Raw genomic sequence first — 12116 nt, forward strand, 5'->3', positions numbered from 1 at the left:
GTTTAGGAGAGAGAGAGAGAGAGAGAAGAGAGAGAAGAGAGAAAGAGAGAAAGAGAGACAGAGAGAGAGAGAGAAGAGAGAAGAGAGAGAGATGTAAAAACCCAATGACATTTTCCAGGGCCTCAGTTTCTAGAACTTTTTCTTGCAGCATTGCACTGCAGAGGAAGAAGGAGGCAAAGTTTGTGAGTGTCAGCTTCCTGAACACATTGACAATAAGAGCAAAAAGAAAATGATCAAGAAACTATAAGCAGAAGGTTCCTCCTTGTCACAGCATTTCAGGAATAAAAAGAAAAAGATTTACTAAAATTAGCCACAGTGTTAAACCCTAAAGCAGAAAGCTTTAAATAAGGCAAATGGTCTAAATGCAGAGCTTCAAGCAACGTTATCAACTTCATGTTATACATCATAGCAAGCAAATTAATTATTCCCAGATGTTGGGATGAAGAATGCTGCTGAATTGTTTTGCTTCTCCAACTTTTCAGTATAAACACACACTCACAGGGTTACATTCCCTTTTTTGGCTCCCAACATGCAAGTAATTATACACTGTGCAGGATAATGTTGGATGAGCTCTCAAATGAATACCAAGCAAGTTCTGGGTTCTGTCAGCCTTTTGGATACCATGTCCACAAGCATTTTTTTCTGACAGTCTTTAGTAACAACTTGTAAACAAATTGTTTCTAGTTAAGAAAAATATTCAACAGCAGTACAACCTCATTTATAAATTATTCCAAACTCCTTTAGAGCTGGAGGGTGATAAATTCACCTTAAATATAGTGCAGCTCCTTTTTGCATCAAGAACAGTTTTTCTACAATCCTTGTGAGCAGGGCTCATAATTCATAATAGTTTTTATATTTTTACATTCCTTATGTTTTGCCAACATGTAAACAAAGAGAAGAAAAAAGCAGGTTATGAATCAAGTGTGAATTGAGAATGTGTTTAGGATTAAACACAGATTCTATGACCATGGCCAGAATGAAGAGAGTAAAGGGTCATATTTTCTAATCCAGCTCCAAAGTTTCATAGGACAAATTTCTGCTGTCAGGTGAGTCATGGAGGGATTTTTTAGGGGGCTACCTGGGGCCTTCACACTTCTTGGAATAAACAAACCTGATGAATTTGTCCTGGGTCTTCATATAATGAGGCACAGGTGTGTGTGTAAAATATAGAAGTGGGGGAGATAAAGACAACACAGGGAAAAACTTAGAAATGGTTAAAGAAAAAAAAACACATTTTTTGCAGAAGGGAGAAGTTCTGTAGTTCTGCCAACTGCAACACAAATGACAGGAAAAGTTCAAGGAAAGTTGATATCTAAAAAGAAATAAATAAAAGGAAATTCAATGAGAAACAATATTCAGGTCAGGTCAAAGCCTAGAGAAAAATGCTCATTCAGAAGTGGGCTGCCATCCTGCTTTTTCTGAAGTGAACAGCTGCTGGGTATTGAAACCAGCCCTCACGGTTGGGTCCCTGCCACCATGGCAACACTCTGGTTTCTAAGCTGGAGTGGCCAAGGCACAATGGGGTGGTTCCATGGCCCAGAAGCACTCTGGCTACAGATTAGGTAGGTTGTGTGTGTGTTTTTTCCTTTGTGTATATTTGGGGGACTTTGATTCCTGGGTTTGTGTTCGGCTATTGGAAACTTTTCTAACCTATCATAAGCCCTGACCTAAGCAGCAAATTTTCATGCAAATAGCAGCATGGAAAGGAAGAACTGAGGTGTTCAACAGGCAAATAATGTATTTCCAGTCTCTTTTAAATGATTTCTTACAAATCTCTAGCAGGTTCTGGGCATTTGTACCTGGTCCCTTGCATTGTACCTTTAGGATGTTTTTTAAAATAGTGCTTAGCTTGCTTTTTATATTTTTAGTTTATAATAACACATGATCCTAAAAGGAAAAGCTATCATAATCTTGTAAACTGAAAAAGTTAGCGAATAAAGACTTTGATATTAAAAATATAGCCTATAGCTTATATATTATATATGCAGAGCTCCAATAATTAGCACATTCAACTGTTGAATTCACCATCACGGTTTCATTAGTATTGCAAGCTAAAAATTTTATCTACTAGTTAAGTATAAAGAAAATTCCAAAATAATAACCTCATAATGTAGCATAGTAAGTGATAGCATAGACTTTAGAGCCAAAGTGCTTGAGTTCCAATCCTGGCATTTATTAGCTGTGTAATTTTGGGCAAGTTACTTAAACTGTCTATGACTTTATTTCCCCTCTATAGAATGATGACAAGAGTAATACCTTCCTAGTAAAGATGACTGTGAGTATTAAGTGAATTAATATTTGTAAAGTGCTTAAAATAATGTTTGGTTAGTATCATGTAAGTGCTTAAAAATAAATAAGTAAATAAATAAATAATTTTAAATTATTTTTTAAATAATTTAAACCTTTTTTGATAGTGGGAAATGCCACCTTTGGAATTCAGGACAGCACAGTATATTTCTATATCTATATTCCCACTCAGAAAATGTTAAACTTCTTATTTACATCTAAGACTTGTAGCTCACTTGGAGTCATGCAAGTCTCCTTGAATTGATAAAGCAGCTTGTTTGTGAATTTAGCCAATTTGTAAGTGAGCAAGGGGGAGGGCTTTGAGAAATATATACTAGATCTTCTGATTCATTTAGATCCTTCAAATGCTTAAGTGTTCATTACAAGCACAAGGCACAGTGCTTGCTAAACTGAGCAAGCACAGGATGCCACCCCATGCTGAGATACCCATCGCTGTACTCTCCCAGCAGTAGCCAAGCAGTCTCAGCCTCCTAGGGATGGAAAGCCCAGCACTTTTTCACCTCCGTAACAGGTTGGGTTGTATCATTTCTACCATGGCTTGTTCAAGGGCTTTCCATTTCATCCTAGATTTCCACTGGTACTGAAGAGCCCACTCATGTGCTCAGATGCACAGTTTTCATGGTGTCCATTCATATTAGGCCATGCCATTTCTTACAAAGTGTGGAAATGCATTATCTTCTGTTGTGGGGCTGCCTGAAACTGGCTCTGCTACACAATCCTGTTCTTCTGTTTACACGTCACTAGTTGAGCATGTGAAGACATTTTGTGGTTAGGTGTCAATGGTTGCAAAATGCTTTCACAAATCTTGTTAGGATATTTGGGTGCATTCCAAACAAATATGCTATTCCACTACCCAGAGGATCTATAACTTTTTGGAATCCAGTCTACCTGGAGCTAAGAGGTTAACATTTTAGCCATTGTTTTCAAATTGAGTCACATATGTTCAGTTCTAAGAACAAGGATTAGAAGTCATTCTGGGACCTCAAAGAAAATCAACATCTATCTCAGTTTGCAAAATGGCAAAATTCTATTTGTATACAATGAGGGTGTTTCCCCCTTTACAATTATTCAAAATGGGGTCACGTAAGCAAGGAAAAGTGAGTACATCTAAGCATAGGGCTGAGTGCTGAAAGGACAAAGACTGAAATTAGTAGGTCACCTCAGAGTTTAACATATATCCTGTTTTCTAAGAAAACAAATGTACTATCAGATCCAGTAAAACTTTCTGTGGAAAATATTTTGGAAGCCAGAAGCAAAATTAGAGAAAGGCAGTATTCCATAGTTAAAGGAAACAGAAGCTGCCACCTAGAAGAAACTCAGACCCACTGAAGCTATAATGGTTTGAGAAGACACGGAATTGAGCAAATTGACTTTACTGTTCCAGGAGGTTTAAATAGAAATCTTTAAAAAGCTGTCTCCTTTTTCTACATTTTACTCCAAGGATTGAAAAGGCCTTAAACAAGAATGTTGGCTCTAGTATTTAGCTATACTTAAAGCAGACGGGAAATTAGGAGGTGTACCTGGGCTTCAGTTTCACTTTGGACACTTGTCAATGTCTGAAAGGTTACTTTCCCTTTTTGAGATATTAATAACCATGGTGGTGGCAGCAGCAGCTATTAGCAGTAATAGCAGTAGAATTAGTGATAGAAGCAGAAGCAGCAGTGGTAGCAGCAATGATACAAAGAGCCGTGGTAGTAGCAGCAGTAGTACTAGTAGCAATAGCAGTAGTAGCAGTAGAAGTAGTAATAGCAGCAGGAGCAGCAGCAGCAGGAGCAACAGTAGCAGCAGCAGCAGCAATAGTAGCAAAGGAGCGATAGTTGTAGTCATAGTAGCAGCAATAGCAGCAGTTTCCATTTATTGAGCAGTCTATCCTCAGACACTTGAATAGGAACTATATAAAGACTGTTTCATTTAAACCCATGATGACCTTTCAGAGTAGGTATTAATACCCACATTTAACTACCAAGGAAGCAGGACCAGAGAGGTTGTGTAATTTGTTCACTTAGTTAGAAAGTGGAAAATCTGGATTTTGAATCTGGATTGATTGGATTACAGAGCCTTGCACTGCTTTTGGGAAACAGATGTGGTATCAAGCAGGGTTTCTCAGACATGAATGTACTTATAGGAATCATGTAGAGACCTTATAAAAATGGAGATTCTGATGCAATTGGTCTGGTGGGATGCCCAAGACCCTGCATTTCTCACAAGCTCCTAGGCGGTGCTATCGGTCCAAGCACACTTTGACCAGCAAAGGGATAGTGGAAAGAAAGTATGCTTTCCAGTCACAATCTGTGACCTCAGTTTACTCATCTATAGAAGAAAGGGGTGTAATAAGATAATTTTAAAGGTACATTCCAGGCCTAAAATCCCAGTATGCAGGGTGTAATAAGGTATTAAGAAACCAGATCACACAGGAATGACTGTTAGCCGCATGAATTTTTAAACTGGTTTCAGCTGAGATGCTGGCTGTGATTTATGTATCTTCCTGAAGCATCACTGACAGGTGGGGATCAGCCACCCTCACTCAAATTACATTATTGTTAAGCTTTAGGCTGAACTAAAATCTTACTGAAAGAGTTCAAAGCACTTCTTTCCATAAGCATCTTTAAAGATTATGAATGTAAAAATAGTTTCTTATGAGAAGCTTAGATGGCAGGATTTTTCTTTTTAATAACAGAGATGAGAAGTCTCCAAAACCATAATGGTAGCACAATCCATAAAAATATGTTAATGCCTCATTTTAAAGTCTCACAGAAATTGAGGTTTTCTGAGTTAACAAAATAGACTTCATCACAGATGGTCTGAATGATAAAAGGAACCAGCACACTAGTGTAGCAAGACTAAAAACACCGCTCTTAGCTGAGCACGCTGAAAGCCTTTAAGGAAATCTTTCTACAAATAGCATTGTTAAGTGTTGAAGTAAAAATGGTGTTGATTGGCAAGGGCACTTCAAATGCTTTAGGCAAAGCTCAGGGCCATAGGTGTACAATTTTACAAGAAATTATTTCCAATTAAAATAATATTAAGACACATTTTCTCATCATCTTATGCCTAACACAAGACAATGACACCAAGGAAAGTAGTTTTTGCTCTCTTCCAAGAGCTACAGTCCAGATCACTAAGAGAGATGCCATGAGTTTCTTTTCTTTTTTTTTTTTTTTAAACTCAAACAAGGGCAGGGGTTGCAGTAGAGCATAGTGGAGAGTCTATGAGTCTCTGAAAAAGGATTTCCTAATGGTGAGGAGTGTTAGAAACTGGAATTGGAATCCTTTGATAGGGCTTTAGAAATCACATAAAAATACACATCCATTCAGAATGGCCTAAATATATTTGTCTGAAGCAATCTAGTCAGGAAATATTTGCTGTCACAATATGCTTTTTATGGTCTGCAAGGGTGGCCCATATTTATTTAGCCAACTCTCAATTATCTATGGAGTGATAGTCAAACTTTCTGAGACATGGAGCTACTTTTTTATAAATAATTTCTTATGAAGAACCCCAAAATGTGAAATAGATTAAAAACAGAGCTACTCCATTTAAACTTTGGGAAGAAGATTCCCCTTAGAATCCACTGTAGACAACATGGGTTGTGTTCCAGCCATTAACTGCTGCTTAACACACCACCCCAGAACTTAGCGGCTAAAAGCAACACTTTATTATCTCTCTTGGTCCTGTTGGTTGACTAGGCCTAGCCAGGAAGTTCCTGCTTGGGGTCTTTCATGCAGTAACAGTCATGATGCCATCTGAAGGCTTTGTTGGGCTGGATGTCCAAGATGGCCTCTTCATTTCCTTGTCCAGCACTTCAGGTATCTTTGGATTCTTTCTGTCTCCATGTGGCATCTCATCCTCCAGAGCCTTTTAGTGTGGTTTGTGATTCTCACAGCATGGTGATTTCTGGGTAGTCACATTTCTTACACAGCAGCTGTCTTCTAAGAGACAGGAATTGAAACTGCCAGGCCAATTCATGGCTATGCACAGAACCTGTACACCACAACTTCCATTGTATTCTGTTGTCAAAGAAAGCATGGGGCCTTCCAGGTTCAAGGGGGTGGAGAAATAGCCACCTCTTGATGGAAGGTAGCAGTGCCACATTACAGAAGAACATGTGGGATGGGAGATATTGTTGCAGCCATGCTTGGAAAATGCCATCTGCCACAGTTGAAAAGCACTATGGTAATAAGGATCTGAAATAGTGTGGAGAATCAAAATTTACAAACAATCATAGGGTCTTCTTAAAAATCCCGTCCTTATTAGAGATTTTAATTATAATCATGTACAAAATTAAAAGTAGTGTTTGGTTTTATTTATTTTCTCTATTAGCAGAGATATTAATGCTATATCCTATTGGGCAAAATGTTAAGAGCTGCTATTTATTGGGGGAAGGGAGGCAATGTGAAAAAGGGAAATAGGGACATCAACGGTGTTGAAAGACAGTCAGTCCTCCTACTCCCTATTTTCTATATCAGAGAACACAACTGGTACAGACACAATGTGACCCCAGAACATTCAGGTTAGAGAGACAGATAGAAAGAAAGCTGCTGCAACATGTAACCATTCCTGCCAATCAATAAAGCAGGCAGCTGGCATTTTGCAGAGCATTTTGAAAGAAAGCAAAGCCTTCTGTAGAAAACAACCAGCAAAAACTTAAAGACTGCACTTTGAAGAACCCATAAACAAAACCTATAAACCTGCCATTGGAACTAAAGTCCTGGGCTGGGCACAGTGGCTCATCCCTGTAATCCCCACACTTTGGGAGGCTGAGGCAGGAGGATCCCTTCAGGCCAAGAGTTCGAGACCAGCCTGGGCAATACAGCAAGACCCTGTCTCTTTTTATAAAAGAGAAAAAATAAAAAGAAGTGAAGGCCTCAAAAAGAGAAGTGCAATACTAGCACAGAGAGCTGGGACAAGAGGATTTCTAAAACCTACAAGAACAAGAACAGTTCTTAGGCCATACTAATTAGGGGCTTTCTCTAGTTCCTTAGTAAGGAAAGGACAAAGACTGCGGAATACACAATAAATAATATATTAAATACAAAACACCCTTTACTACATTTAACTGTATATGAGAAAATATTTAAGTATTAAATTCTCATTTTGGAAAGAGGACTTAGTTGTTCTCAACAAATCCATTGGTTGTCTTCATAAATTCCAAAATTAAAAGACTCTAAAATTTCATAGGTACCTGAGCTGAATGCACACTCACTATTATGGTCAAGATTCTTGTGCCCAGAATGGACAAAATCCTTCAGAATTCTTCCTTCCCAAGTTTTATTTATGTCTGGATGTGCCACATGTTACATTACCATATCCATGAGGATGATGGAAATAGAGTCCAGAATAGTCTGAGACTTAGTTTTGGCTCTATGAATTACCCTCTGTAGCTCCAGCTGGAAGAACTAGTTTGAACATATCTGGAGGCCAAGTATGGATTAGAGAAGCAGGTTTAATATTTTTTCTTACCAAGGGAAATTAGCTACTGGAAATTGCTCAAATTATTACTGTCACAATCTTCTGCTACCAGGGTAAGATTTTCAGAGAATGGTTCTCAAGGAGATGAAGTCTGATCAGTCTTGATGAGATTACTTTGTAAGGATGGCCTTATTCTAAGATTTTAAAAACAACTGTGGGCATGAAATATCATGGATGATTGTAGATTTGTGTGTATGGGGAACAGGAAGGTTGGTGGGGAGGGAATCAGTTGTCAGAGTGAAGAAGAAGAAGGAAGGAAGGAAGAAGGGAAAAATAATCTCTATGAGTCCTTTTTTTTTTTAAGTTTCTTGTTTGTAGAAGTTTTATACATAAAACTTATTTTTTGGATCTGATACTGCTCTTCTACGACCACAGTTTATTGCTACATGGTTCTTTGTGATCAGTCAGTCTTCTGCTCCCTCTCCAGTCTCATTTTTCTCATGAAACTCCACATCACCAAGCCACGCTGAAGGTATATGGAATGACATTCATGTTTTTGAATATGCCATACTCTTTCACAACTCTGTGTCTTTGCGCCTTGAATACCTTTTCTTTCTTTGGCCATCAAGCAAACATCAACTCTACTAATAAGATTACTTAAAAGTAATCTACTTTTAAGAGTTGACTCAAATATTACCTCCACTATGAAGCCTTTCTTTACCTTGAAACTTATCCCTACCCCTTACCAGGGACAATTGACCAATCCCTCCTTTGTAATTCCTTTTATTTTTAGCATATTTCTATAGTGATACTACCACATTTAATTGCTTTTTTTTTTTTTTAAGAGATGAGATCTTGTTCTGTCACCCAGGCTAGAGTGCTGGAGTCCAGTGGTACAATCATAGCTCCACCACCACACCTAGCTAATTTTTAAAAATTTTCTAGAGATGAGGTTTCAATACGTTGCCCACGCTTGTCTCAAACTCCTGGTCTCAAGTGACTCTCCCACAGCAGCCTCCGGGAGTGTTGGGATTATAGGCATGAGCCACTGCACTCACCTACCTCGCACTTCTTTTTATTTAAGTGTCTGCTTCCCCCTACCAAGTAGCAAGCATCCTCAGAGCAGCTCCATGGATTCTTTTAAAGATCTGGGACTTCAGCTTTTCATTCAATTTTGTAATAGTTCTCAGCTTCTTCCAATAAATTCCACTTTTGTGCTCAAGTTAGCTGAAGTCACTTTCTATTATACGTAACCACAGAACCCTAACTGTTACAGTAATTTCCTGAAACTGAACCAATTGTTTGAATGGAAGGGACTCAGGAAGCTCAGAGCACAAAAAAAGGAGACCCTAAGAGTAAGAAATTGGCAAAGTTTGTCCAGCACTTTTCAGAGGAGAGTGTGCTCAGCTTCTGGGAACTCACTCAGTCTGGTAACTGAAGAAGTATTCTCTCTTGTGGGTCAAGGATAATTCTACATACCTCATCATGGCCTGGACGATATTCTTAAGATCATTCTCCACTTTTTTCTCTGACTCCGTGTTTCCCACCCAACCTTACAATCATAAATTCAATTCTCCGGGTATTATGAGATCAGGAAAGAAGCAGCTTTAGTAATTGGAAAGAAGTATCCTCCATTTTAAGTGAATAACATCTGTAAGTGAATAACATTATACAGCAACTTCTTGAAAGTTTCGACAACAGCTCAAGTCAGTTGTCTCAGTCTGAAAAGAGCCAGAGCCCTAGCAATGGTGAGTATCTCAGTCTGCAAGACTGGCCTGAGGTGACCTCACCAAGGTGGTGCCACCCTTTGGGGTTTACCAGGAATGCCACAGTTTGTCCAGATTATACTATTCTTCCATGCCATGCCTCATTTCACCACAATACTCATAAAACCTTAGCGGTGAATAAGTCTTCAAGGTCCACATTCCTTGCTATATGAGGGTTAGACAGTAAGTTAAACTGAATTCCAATCATTGCCTAAAATTAGGAAGTTGAGCGAGCAAGGTTTAGTTTTACCTTCATATGATAAAAGGTTTCAAGAAAATTGATGATGTAAGGCAGTTCTCTCCTTCTCTGTTTTTTTTTTTTCTGTGACAATACAAGATCAGTGTTGGCATGAGCAACACAGACCCATGTGCATTTCCTGACTCCATCTCTGTAACCCACCCCTGCCTTTTCTCTTAAGAAGCACATGGAAATGCAAACGTGTGACTGTGATATTATTGTGATAACCTTAAATGTTCTCGGATTTATTGTTAAAAGTGAATCACTTGCGAACTTTGATACTTCTACTATGATTGGTATGAAGTTGCTTGCAACATATCAGTGTGTCCTGTTGAGACCTGCAGATGTAAATATTGAAGGAAGAATGTTTGAGCTAATTATTACCTAAGTTGTTTATAAGAATTTTCTGGTGTTTGTGGAATTAACCTACCAATTTCACTCTTTCTTGTCAGTTTCAGTAGGAGGAACAGAAACCCAATCTGCTATTACTGAGAAATTGAATTGGAGTCCATACTGGAAACCAATAAATCACTTCCATTATCAAGAAGTTGTTCATTTGTCTTGGTCCCTCCTCGTAGATTTGGGCTGAAGATTTTAGACATGAAGGTCTTGTCCATGCCTATGTCCTGAATGGTAATGCCTAGGTTTTCTTCTAGGGTTTTTATGGTTTTAGGTCAAATGTTTAAGTCTTTAATCCATCTTGAATTAATTTTTGTATAAGGTGTAAGGAAGGGATCCAGTTTCAGCTTTCTACATATGGCTAGCCAGTTTTCCCAGCACCATTTATTAAATAGGGAATCGTTTCCCCATTGCTTGTTTTTCTCAGGTTTGTCAAAGATCAGATAGTTGTAGATATGCAGCATTATTTCTGAGGGCTCTGTTCTGTTCCATTGGTCTATATCTCTGTTTTGGTACCAGTACCATGCTGTTTTGGTTACTGTAGCCTTATAGTACAGTTTGAAGTCAGGTAGCGTGATACCTCCAGCTTTGTTCTTTTGGCTTAGGATTGACTTGGCGATGAGGGCTCTTTTCTGGTTCCATATGAACTTTAAAGTAGTTTTTTCCAATTCTGTGAAGAAAGTCATTGGTAGCTTGATGAGGATGGCATTGAATCAATAAATTACCTTGGGCTGTATGGCCATTTTCACAATATTGATTCTTCCTATTCATGAGCATGGAATGTTCTTCCATTTGTTTGTATCCTCTTTTATTTCCTTGAGCAGTGGTTTGTAGTTCTCCTTGAAGAGGTCCTTCACATCCCTTGTAAGTTGGATTCCTAGGTATTTTATTCTCTTTGAAGCAATTGTGAATGGGAGTTCACTCATGATTTGGCTCTCTGTTTGTCTGTTATTGGTGTACAGAAATTATAACAAACTGTCTCTCAGACCACAGTGCAATCAAACTAGAACTCAGGATTAAGAAACTCACTCAAGAAAATATTCCTGGGGGGGTTGGAGCCAAGATGGCTGAATAGGAACAGCTCCGGTCTACAGCTCCCAGTGTGAGCCATGCAGAGGACAGATGATTTCTGCATTTCCATCTGAGGTACCGGGTTCATCTCACTAGGGAGTGCCAGACAGTGGGCACAGGTCAGTGGGTGCGCGAGCCGAAGCAGGACGAGGCATTGCCTCACTCGGGAAGTGCAAGGGGTCAGGGAGTTCCCTTTTCTAGTCAAAGAAAGGGGTGACAGACGGCACCTGGAAAATCGGGTCACTCCCACCCGAATACTGCACTTTTCCGACTGGCTTAAAAAACGGAGCACCAGGAGATTATATCCTGCACATGGCTCGGAGGGTTCTATGCCCACAGAGTCTCGCTGATTGCTAGCACAGCAGTCTGAGATCAAACTGCAAGGTGGCAGCGAGGCTAGGGGAGGGGCGCCCGCCATTGCCCAGGCTTGCTTAGGTAAACAAAGCAGCCGGGAAGCTCGAACTGGGTGCAGCCCACCACAGCTCAAGGAGGCCTGCCTGCCTCTGTAGGCTCCACCTCTGGGGGCAGGGCACAGACAAACAAAAAGACAGCAGTAACCTCTGCAGACTTAAATGTCCCTGTCTGACAGCTTTGAAGAGAGCAGTGGTTCTCCCGGCACACAGCTGGAGATCTGAGAATGAGCAGGCTGCCTCCTCAAGTGGGTCCCTGACCCCTGACCCCCGAGCAGCCTAACTGGGAGGCACCCCCCAGCAGGGGCAGACTGACACCTCACACGGCCGGGTACTCCAACAGACCTGCAGCTGAGGGTCCTGTATGTTAGAAGGAAAACTAACAAACAGAAAGGACATCCACACCAAAAACCCAATTGTACATCACCATCATCAAAGACCAAAAGTAGATAGAACCACAAAGATGGGGAAAAAACAGAGCAGAAAAACTGGAAACTTTAAAGAGCAGAGCACCTC

The 12116-nt window shown here is 39.7% G+C and overlaps 1 protein-coding gene across 7 annotated transcripts in view; it reads left to right on the forward strand.

Annotated features, from left to right (window-relative positions):
* The first annotated feature begins 1515 nt into the window (after window positions 1–1515).
* LOC117979163 (uncharacterized) overlaps window positions 1516–12116 on the forward strand; it is a 125645-nt gene continuing 115044 nt past the window's right edge. For 4 of the 7 annotated variants that reach the window (XR_008624450.1, XR_008624451.1, XM_055108348.2 and 1 more), the window contains exons 1-2: window positions 1521–1562; window positions 2237–2275. The gene's annotated coding sequence lies outside the window, so the exon portion shown is untranslated. Of the gene's footprint in view, window positions 1563–2236; window positions 2276–12116 lie in introns of all 7 variants that reach the window. The other 3 variants (XR_010109270.1, XR_010109269.1, XR_008624449.1) reach the window with 2 other exon arrangements.

Source organism: Pan paniscus, chromosome 12 (genome assembly GCF_029289425.2).
Source record: "Pan paniscus chromosome 12, NHGRI_mPanPan1-v2.0_pri, whole genome shotgun sequence".
Lineage (NCBI taxonomy): Eukaryota > Metazoa > Chordata > Mammalia > Primates > Hominidae > Pan > Pan paniscus.